The sequence below is a fragment of the Peromyscus californicus genome, unplaced genomic scaffold (genome assembly GCF_007827085.1).
Source record: "Peromyscus californicus insignis strain IS unplaced genomic scaffold, ASM782708v3 Scaffold_9__1_contigs__length_137607984, whole genome shotgun sequence".
Taxonomy (NCBI): Eukaryota; Metazoa; Chordata; class Mammalia; order Rodentia; family Cricetidae; genus Peromyscus; species Peromyscus californicus.
The window spans coordinates 29,965,922-29,976,744 of record NW_026294617.1 but is presented as its reverse complement, the minus strand read 5'-3'; the positions used below and the strand labels follow the sequence as shown (position 1 = coordinate 29,976,744).

At 40.8% G+C, this 10,823-nt stretch overlaps 1 pseudogene; it reads right to left on the bottom strand.

The window, feature by feature from the left end:
- Positions 1 to 8,334: 8,334 nt before the first annotated feature.
- LOC128105706 (pre-mRNA-splicing factor SLU7-like) lies at positions 8,335 to 10,187 on the bottom strand (annotated as a pseudogene).
- Between the last annotated feature and the right edge of the window lie 636 nt (positions 10,188 to 10,823).

Here is a 10,823-nt window from a genome sequence, read left to right as displayed (position 1 = left end):
CTAAATTATTTCAACCATATTATTTCTCATATTTCCCCAAGTCTCATTAAAATATGACTTAAGGTCATGGATATCATCACAAAGATTATTGTACAATAATGATTCTATGTCAGGCCAGCAATCAAAATTTAACATACTTGAATAATTGAACATCGACACCTATTGTTACTTTTTGCCTTAAATATAAATCAGAATGAAAATTATAGCCTCTCACTTTTCTCTTTCATTTATTCTTGTTTAGAAGAAAGTCATGATTTTGAAAGAACAAGTATGTTCACAAGATGTCTTCACTGCTCACATGTTCTGTCTGATGATGTTTGAAATAGGAATCATTATAAAAACAACAATACAAAGTTTCTGTTTTGCTAAAGTAAGATGCATTAGAACATTATTGGATCATCAATCATATAACGTATAGGGACTATAAAGAGAATTATAAAGAGTCATTGTTAACAGTAATCTTAAGATACAAGATACAATTCTTAATTTAAGACCATATTTTAATAATATATTTTTACTACTAGGGTTGATATTTTTCTTTCTCTGACACATTATTTTTTAATTTTTTTAGTTTTTATGTGCCTATGTAAGGTGTCACATATATGTATATATGTTACAAGTTTATCTATCACATCTGTCTATGAAAACAAAACGCATGAATTTTTACAGCTACAAATACTAGTTATCCAAACTTGAAAAAGGTGATGAGGGTATAAGCATTGTTATTTTTTCTTTACAATATTTCTATTATCCTCCATGTTAAAATCAGCACATATTTCTTTTATAATTTGAAAGCATACCAGAATAAATACAATAATTATGAAAACAAAAGCTTCTGATAGGGGGCTGGTGACATGGCTCAGTGGTCAAAGGTGCTTGCCATGCGACACTGGAGACCTGTTTCTGATTCCTTGAATGCATGTAAACTTAAAGAAAACTGATTCTACAAAACTGTTCTCTGCCTCCACACATGCACATGGCACATGTGTGCATATATACATCATCATGCACCTTCACACATTAACAGTAAATATAATTTTAAAAATGGAGTTTCTAATTAGTGGAAGATTTTGTAATGTGATATAAAGACTGATAGTCTTCTCATATAAGGATACAATTACTTCATTTGTGAGCCAGTTTATTAATTATGTTCAATGTTCATTTTGTAATAATCCAGGAATCAAGGGGTAGAAAAGAGAATAATAGTTCTACTCACTATGACCCTTAGTAACCCACTATGAAAATTTTTTTGCTTCCTGTTCCTGTGACCTTAAGTTCTGCTGGCCTAGAAGTTTTGGTTCCAGAGTGGAGAGCTGCCAGGAGCCACAACAAACAATCTATTGACCTGGAGGCTAAGACTTCCCCCATCACTTTGGACTTTTGATACCATTAAACCAAGAGATAAGAAAGGAATAACAGTGTTAGGAGGGGTGATTGATCCAGATTACCATGAGGAAATTGGATTGCTTCTCCACAACAGAGGGAAGAAAGATTATGCTTGGAGTACAGGCAATCCTTTAGGGCATCTCTTGGTGCTACCGTGTCCTGTGATCAAAGTCAATGGGAAACTACAACAGCCTAGTCTAGGCGGGATGACAAAGGGCACAGACCCTTCAGGAAGGAAGGTGTGGGTCACTCCACTAGGAAAAGAACCAAGACCTGCTGAGGTGCTTGCAGAGGGTGGAGGAAGTACAGAATGGGTAGTAGAGGCAGGTAGCTATAAATACCAGCTAAGACCATGTGACCAGTTACAGAAACAAGGATTATAAAACCATAGGAGTATTTCTGTTGTATTTCATTAAAAATGTTTTTGTATAGGTATTTGTGTTATCTTTCTTTGATTGATTTCTTTTTTTAAAGATTTTTATTTATTTTTCTCACATACAGTATATCCTGACTGCAGCTTCTCCTCCCTCACTCCTCCCAGTTTCCCCCATCTCCCTTCTCCCTGAGATCCACCCCCAGGTCTTCTACCCTCATCCAAGAGAAGAGCAAGCCTCCCAGGGCATCAAATGAACAGATTACATCAAGATATAATAAGACCAGGCACAAATCCTCATATCAGGGCAGGGAGAGGCAATTGAGTAGTAGGAAAAGGGTCCCAAGAGCAGGCAAAAGTGACACCCTGACTCCCAGTGTCAGGGGTCATCTAAGAACACCAAGCCAACAGCCATAACATATAAGCAGAGGACCTAGCACAGACCCAGGCAGGTGCTGTGATTGCTGCTTCAGTCTCTGTGAGCCCCTGTGAGCCCTGCTTAGTTGATTCTGCAGGCCATGCTCTCTCCAGTATTTTTGACCCCTCTGGCTCCCACAATTCCTCCTTCCCTTTTCCCTCAGGGTTCCCTGAGCTCTAAGAGGAGGAACCCAGTGAAGACTTCCAACTTGGGCTCTATAATGTTTGACTGTGGGTCTCAGCATCTGCTCTCATCAGCTGCTGAATGAAGCCTCTCTGATGACAACTGGTCTAGGCACTGATCTATGAGTAGAGCAGAATCAACTCATTAGGAAGCATTTCATTGACTTTTTTTTTGGCCAGTTATATTTGGTTCACGTAATGAAACATCAATGAAGAGAATATCAGTGTTTGCCATATTTAAGGTTGAGATACTAAAAGAATGTCCCTCAAGGGTCATTGCCACCTATTCTAAATTTATAATGGATTTGCAGTTGTACATGTGATAGTTATATCATGTTTGGCCTTATTATGATCTGGTTCTTGTTTTCATTTGGAAATTAAGCATGACATAAAGAGCTATTATTGTTTGTCAAGTGGACAAGAAGTGAACTTGTTATGGGTATTCTTGGTTGTCCACTTGATTACACCTGGAATTAATTAAAACCCAAAAGACTGGGCACATCTTTGAATGATTTTTTTCTTAGTTAAATCATTTGAAGTGGCAAGAGCCACTTCTAGTCCAAGTCTTTGAGGTAGGAAGATCCATCTTTAATCTGGACCATACCTTCTGTTGGCAACCTATAGAAAGGACATGGAAGAAGGAAACTTGCTCTTGCCTTGTTAGCAAGTCCAATCCTTCACTGGCACTAGAGTCTAATTCTTTGGCATTATGGCATATACTGAAGACTGCTGAGAACTACAGTCTCATGGATTGAACAACTACTGAAGTTTTGGACTTTCCATTGGTAGATAGCCATTGCTGGACTAGTTGGACCACAGCGTGTACACCATTCTAATAAATCTCATGTATATATATTCATTTTATGGATTCTGTTCCACTTGAAAATCTTGACTAATATAATCTTCTTTGTAGCTAGAGTTTTCCTGCCTGGCCCACAGTCAGGACAAATCTCTGTCACCTGCCAGTCCCACAGCCACTCAGACCCAACAAAGTAAACACAGAGACTTATATTGCTTACAAACTGTATGGCTATGGCAGGCTTCTTGCTAACTGTTCTTATATCTTAAATTAATCCATTTCTATAAATCTATACCTTGCCATGTGGCTCGTGGCTTACCGGCATCTTCCTATGCTGCTTGTTATGGCGGCAGCTGGCAGTGTCTCTCTCACTCAGCCTTCCACTTCCCACAATTCTCCTCTCTGTTAGTCCCACCTATACTTCCTGCCTGGCCACTGGCCAATCAGTGTTTTATTTCTTGACCAATCAGAGCAACAGATTTGACATACAGACCCTCCCATAGCACTTCTTAGAAACAAAAAGGTAGATCCATTCCTTTCCAGGTCAAAAGATTGAAGGAGCACAAGATATCCCATAGCCCTGCTCTTCAGGGATGATTTTGGAGTTTCAAGGATGAAGACAAAAGTGTTTTACTTTGCCCTGCTGAATTTCAAATGTAGGGATTGGGCTGCTTTGGACACAGTAGAAGTGTGTCTCTCTCTTCACATGTAGCCTCATGAGCTTTTAGACCTAGGAATTCTTTGTTTGTGTGTCACAACCATACTGTTTTCTACAAGACTTTAAATTTTATTTTTTTTCCTTTTTGGAAGGCCCTGGGGATTTATTTTATTTCCTTTCTTCTGTAAAAGTGCCACTGTCCTCTGTACCTAAAGCAACCTTTCTCCCGCCAGTTGGCTGATACATGGAATGCAATCATTCATTCTTCATAGCAATCACTTTTATTTTCTTATATGTTTTCCTCTTATGTAGTAGCATAATTTCTTTCTCAAGAGTAGGTTTTTACTTTACTCCTTGGTGAGTGTGTGTACTATGTGCACATGCCCACCACAGCATACAGCATGTGTGTGTGGGTCAGCAGACAACTTTCAAGAGTCAATTCTCTCCTCCCACTATGTGGTTCCTATTCAGATCTTCGGGTGTGACAGCAAACATCCTTTGCTGCTGAGTCATTTCCTTGGCCCCCTCTTTAACTTCTTTTCTGCAACTTGATTTCTCACTATGTTCTAGCTGAACACCTCTACTTGGTAGGTCAAACCTGCTGACTTCCTTCTGAGTTGAAACCCTTTGTGTTCTGCTCAACAAGCTTGCATTGCTATTCTACTCTGCTGCTGACCAAGCTGTCTCCTTCTTGAATAACATTTTCTTAATTTCTTATGCAAACAGGTTTCTCTTTGTTCTTCCAAGTTATTCTTCCACATTACCCCTTATTTCTGGTAGAACCCTACTGGTTCACGAGCTCAACACCTACCAAAGTAGAATCATATCTTAAGCACTACTCAGGAATCAGTGTACACCAGATGAATTTACTTGTTATTAGGCTTTGTGTGGTAGTTTGAATGTATTTGGCCCCCCTAAGCTCATCGGGAGTGTCACTATTAGGAGGTGTAGCCTTGCTGGAGGAAGTGTGTCACTGTGGGGGTGTACTTTGTGGTCTTTTTCTCAAGCTTCACTCAGTGTGACAGTCAGTTGACTTCCTGTTGCCTGTAAGATGTAGGACAATCGGCTGTTTCTCCAGCACTGTGCCTGCCTGCATGCCACCATGGTGGACTGAATCTCTGATCTGTAAGTGAGTCACCATAATTAAACGTTTCCTTCATAAGGGTTGCTGTGGTCATGATGTCTCTTCACAGCCATAGTAAACCCTAGCTAGGACATTTTGACATCATCAAGTGAACACTGTTCCAAAGAGCAGCCATATTTTACAACCAGCCAGGAATTTTCATGATTGCAAATGGTTTGATCTTTTCATCTTTCGTCAGTGATTTTGATGTTTCTCTCCTCATTTTTCCAAATTAACCCCATTAACCCCAGAACAGGGGACAACTTGGGCTTCTAGTGAAAATACTAGATGGCTTAACACCAGATATTAATGTATCATAGTTACACAGTCTGGAAAGCCCAAGATTAAAGTACTGGTAGATTAAGTTCTTGATAAAGAACTTCGTTCTGGCTTGTTGATGGCATCTTTCCTGCCGTGTCTTGCTGCATCACACTTTGAAAATAGGAAACCCTGGTGACACTTCTGAGGAGCACATTGTTCTCACCACAGGCTCTACTGTCATGACCTCATCCACAACTCACTGCCTTGCAAAGGTCTGTTTCCTGACACTATCACATTAGGGGATACAATTGAAGCAGAAATTTGGGGGGATGGATAAATAAATTGTCTTCATCCATTCTGTGATGCTATAATAAAATACTATTGGCTGGATAATTTGTAATTCACTGAAATGTACTAGAGTATGGTCCTGGCAGAAGGTAAGACTATCACAGAGAAGAAAGGGAGGGATTACATTACTATACTTGCTATTTTATAGTGATCCCACTTTTACCGTTAGGATCCTAATTAAGCTGTGGTGACAGAATCTTTATAGCCTAATCACTTTTCAACAGGTCCCATATCCCAACGTGGATACATTGGGAATTACTGTCCAGCACATAGTTTTGGTGGACATATTGAAACCATCCTATAAGCATTCAACCCACATCAGTCAGTCTCTGTTATTCATACACCTTGTGTTGCCTTCAAAATGATCACCTATGAGCACAGTTGTGACCTTTGTCCATTGGCTTTGACTATTAATTCTAAAACCTTTGAATGCTTTCTAAACATATTTTTTGATCAAGTCATCAAAACATGAGAATTCTGTGGGATATTTTTTTGCATTGCCTTTTGTTTTTATAAATGTGCAGGGGTATCTCTTGATCTTCCATATGGAATTTTATTACAGGCATCTTTAGTTCATGACATTCCCTGGGGGCATAGGAGAAAAGAGTATTTCTCTTATTTTAGGTACCAATCTTTAGTCTTCTTAGTGACCCATTCTAACCAAGGCCCAAAAAGTTTATCTCCTGGGCAGATCCAAGATTTCTTACATTTTTGTGTCACAAACGGTTTAGACATCTCATGTTATAGCTATTATAGGTGATGAGCCTGATGTTTTTGTTTGTTTTTTTGAGTTCTCTAAAGAGTTACCAAACATTTTAGAGAAGGCTTCCAAGTTACAAGCTATGCCTTCTCTTACACCTTTGTTCTTCATTCTTTAAAATGATATTCAGTTTAAAAACACAGTGATGACTGAATTGGTATTTAAGTATCACTCCCTGCACATCCATCTTTCACAAAAGCTCCTTAGAGACTACAGCAACATCAGCATCTTCAGCACATTCTATCAAGGCAGTAGGCACAAAACCCCCACTTGAACATCTAGCCATGTATCTGTGTCCATAGGGCAGCCTTGAAAAAGAGCACGAGAGTCCTTATTTTTGACACCATCCTAGCTCTTGGGTACGTCTCTAGCCCACAGTGATCTTTCTGAATTCATATTAAAAGTTTTGTATCTGTCCTCAAAGAATGTCATAGATACAGTTCCAGAAATATCTCATTGCATCTGTTTATAGGGATTGTAGTTATTGATGTGCAAGTAGAGTGATGTATTTGTTATCGAGTTAATGGCAATCCCTGCTTGCATTTGGTTATCATGTGTCAACAATTTGTTGTGTTTTGAGAACATCTGAAACTGGAAGCACTCAGCAGCATGAGACTTTGCTTTCTCTCTGTGTCCCCCTTTAGTGAGGTTTGTAGAACACCCTGATTTACACACCTGGATTTACCGCCACTCTCTCTTGGGGATAATTGCAGCCTGCCTCAGGCCACTTTAGAATTTCAGTTTTATTTCTTATCAAGGACTTTCTCCTTTCTTCACTGGTCACTTTTGAATTACATGTGGGATGATGGATTAGAAGATCTCTAATCCTAAAAACCATCTCCATCTTCTTAGATGTAACAAAAGGACACGACAAAAAAAAGAGAAATAAAAAAATGCCCAGCCAGCTTTGAATTTCAGACAAATAGTGAACACTTTAGTTCATTTCCAATCTGGGGTGTGGTATACTCTTTTTTTCTTTTAACAACCAAGTGAAAAATAGATTTCTTATTCAGATTATGGGGACACAGATATTTACATGCTTTGCAGATTTCCTTCTGGTGATGCAGATGAAGATAGAATATTTGTTTTTCAAAACCAAGAAAATCTTAGAAGGCAAAACTGAATCCTATAAAAGAACTACAATTATTGAGTTATTAGTGATGTCAATACTGGAATTGCTGGTAACTTAAGAACTGGAGCTTTGGCTGTAAGAGCGAGCACCTGCCTCCAACATGGTGCTGCTATAATCACGAGACCAGCAGACTGCACACAGAGAGCTAACTATGGAACAGATGACTTCTTTTTTTCTTAAATTTGAGACCATCTTGCTTTGTAGCCTAGGACAGTCACAGACTTTTACTTTGAGACAAAGCCTCATGTAATGCAGGCTGGTCTCAAGCTAGGTATGTAGCTAAGGGTGGCTCCTGCACAATCTCCTTGCTGTGGATATCGCTCTATATAAATAAAACACTGATTGGCCAGTGACCAGGCAGAAAGCACAGGCAGGACAAGGAGAGAGGAGAATGGGGGGAACAGGAAGAAGGAGGGGGAGACACTGCCAGCCACTGCCAGGACAAGCAGCATGTAAAGATGCCAGTAAGCCACAAGGCACATGGCAAGGTATAGATTTATAGAAATGGGTTAATTTAAGATATAAGAACAGTTAGCAAGAAGCCTGCCATGGCCATACAGTTTATAAGTAATATAAGCGTCTGAGTGATTATTTTATATGTAGGTTGTGGGACTGCGGGGCTTGGTGGGACCTGGAGAGAAGCTCTCCAGCAACATCTCCTGAGTGCTAGGATTGCAGGTGTGTACCACCACACTCGGCTGACCTTGAACTCTTGATCCCCCTGCCTCTACCACTCTTAGGTGCCAGGCTCTGCAAGGTGCTCTTGAGGGGAAGACAGTCAGTCTCTTCTAAATCTAATTAGAATGGATAATTTTAACCTTAACCCATAACTGTATGCTCTTTCTTGCTTTCTTTGTTTCTTTACTGTGGAGAACGATTTCAGACTTCTGAAAGCTTTATTAATGCCAGGCTGCAACAAAGAGAGATGAGGTTTCCTATCTATAGTCAGCAGGAGCTGGAATGAACATGCTGTGTATGGACTCGATCCTAACTAGTTACTACTGTCCCAGGAAAGAGGCCATGGGGTCGTCTGGCCTCTGCCGTTTCATTCTGTAAGCCTCCATTTCCTCTTCAGTGGGCTCCCGGCTTTCATAGATGCTGTTGTAAGGCCGCTTCTGCTCATCAATCTGCATGATCTCCTTGACATGAAGAAGGCAGGTCTCCTCTGCATTCAGTGCCTTTTTCAGTTTCTTGTGCTTCCTGTCCTCACTGTGGCTGTCGGAACTTCTCTTCCAGTGTTTCTTCCTCTTCTTTTTCTTCTTCTTCTCTTCTTTTAGTTCTCCTGATGAAGCTCCATGAGGGTCTGAGGTTTCTTCACAGATTCTTCTCCAGTTGCATCATTTAGAATACACTCCTCTGAATTAACACTCTCCTTCCCAGCTTCTCCGGTGCAATAGGAATACTTGAAAAATGAGTGACATTTTTATCCCCAACGGCCTTCTTTCCAGTAAGATCCCCAGATGTGTGTGTGGTTGTAGATCTTCACGTCTTCCTCATACTTGGAGCACGCGACAGCCCGCTCCTGGCCTTTGATGACTGTTCCATGCCTGGAGTACTCCACATAGTCTTCTGTCGGGGCCAGCCACAGCTCAGCTGGAGGGGCATCCAAGTGTTCTTGGCCACCATACTTTTCCAGGATGCTTTCTTTCTGCTGCTCCTTGAAGTCTTCTTTTTTGACTTTGAAGGACTTTTACAGCAGCTCTAGTTTTGTAGGATCGGCCTGGAGATGCGCTTCAGATCCCTTGTCATAGGGTTCCCAAGCAAACAACTGTGTTTGAGCCATTGAAATGGTATCTCCTGTGCATCTAACAAAGTTATCTCCAGCGTAACTCACTTCATCTGGATTCTTTCCGGCATTGGCGTAAGGATTCTCTCTCATTGCTCTAGTTTTTGGATCATAATAGGCAGAATTTGGATCTAAGTTTCTCAAATATTTTGCAATATCTTCGCGAATCCTGAGATTCAGAACAGTAATGCGTCTCTTAGAGTCGAAATTCTGCCCGGGCATGTCAATGTCATCTGCGTACTTATCTTCATCCTCACTGTTATGATCCTTTTCCATCTGAGAATTGGGTTCCTCTTCTCCCCACTGATGTTTTGGAGAATTAGCTTGTTCTACTAATTTTCCAGAGGCGAACTCTTCTTTGTAGTTTCTGAGCTTTCAATGTTCGTTTTGCCTGGTCAACTTTGGCGTATTCCTCACTGATTTTCATGTGCTTTTCTGGATTGTAGACGTTCCACCAGTCTCTCTTCCCGTCATAGTCAAACATCAGCTGAGGCTGGATGTACTCATCCGGAGCGATGTTTGTGCCTGTGAATTTAGCTCCAACCCCACGTGTCCTCTCAAAGCAATCTTTCTTCTTGTGTGTCATGGTCCCACCATTTTCACATGCCCCTTTTCGGTATTTGGTAGTTATAGAATTCTCCTTTACACCTCTCTTGTCCCATTCCCCAGAGGAACTGAACTGTTTCTGTTTCTCTGGCTGTGTCTCTGATGCTTTAAAGTGGGTCTCTTTGATGGATCAATGCACCATGGAACCGAAGAAATGTACTGAGGAATATGAGGGTTGATATCTTTCCCCTCTTCGTCAACTTCTGCAGGGGCATTGCCCAGTTTTCTCTGTTCTTCTAGCTCCTTCTTTTTCCTCCAGTCTTCTCTGGTCATCTTCTTTGGCTCCTCCAAACTCATCTCTTTTGACCCTGACAGGGAGGGGGGTGGCATTAACTGTATCTACAGCTGCCGACATGATGAACTGACTTCCTCCAGTCCCGGCACAGACCACGCCAAAACCATCTGCTGGTATACTCTTTTTTATTTGTTTGTTTATTTGAAGGTGAAATGTACAGGAGCACTATATAGTCTATTTCATAATCTTATATGAATAACCTCAGGAAGTTGGAACTGGAATGTAGCAGGAATCTTAACATGTCTTATTAATAAAAACAAACTCAGCCAGTTACTGGGGTGAATGCTGGAAGATCAGAGAAGCAGAACAAGCCACAGCTACCTCACCTTGCCAGTTCCTCAGCTGATCCTGTTTCCTTAGACTGGAAGCCTCTGAGTCCTCATCCAAATGGATCTCAGCTGAACTGTTGCTCAAAAGCCTAAAAGCTTTTCTAGGCTAGTTCCTCATCCTCACATCTTAAATACCTTTCTGCTTCCTGCCATCACTTCCTGTGATTAAAGGCTCTTGTTACCACGCCTAGCTGTTTCCAGTGTGGCCTTGAACTCACAGAGATCCAGGTGGATCTCTGCCTTTGGAATGCTAGGATTAAAGGCATGTGTGCCACCATTTTCTGGCCTCTGTATCTAGTGGCTGTTCTGTTCTCTGACCCCAGATAAATTCATTAGGGTGCACAATATTTTGGGGAACACAGTATCA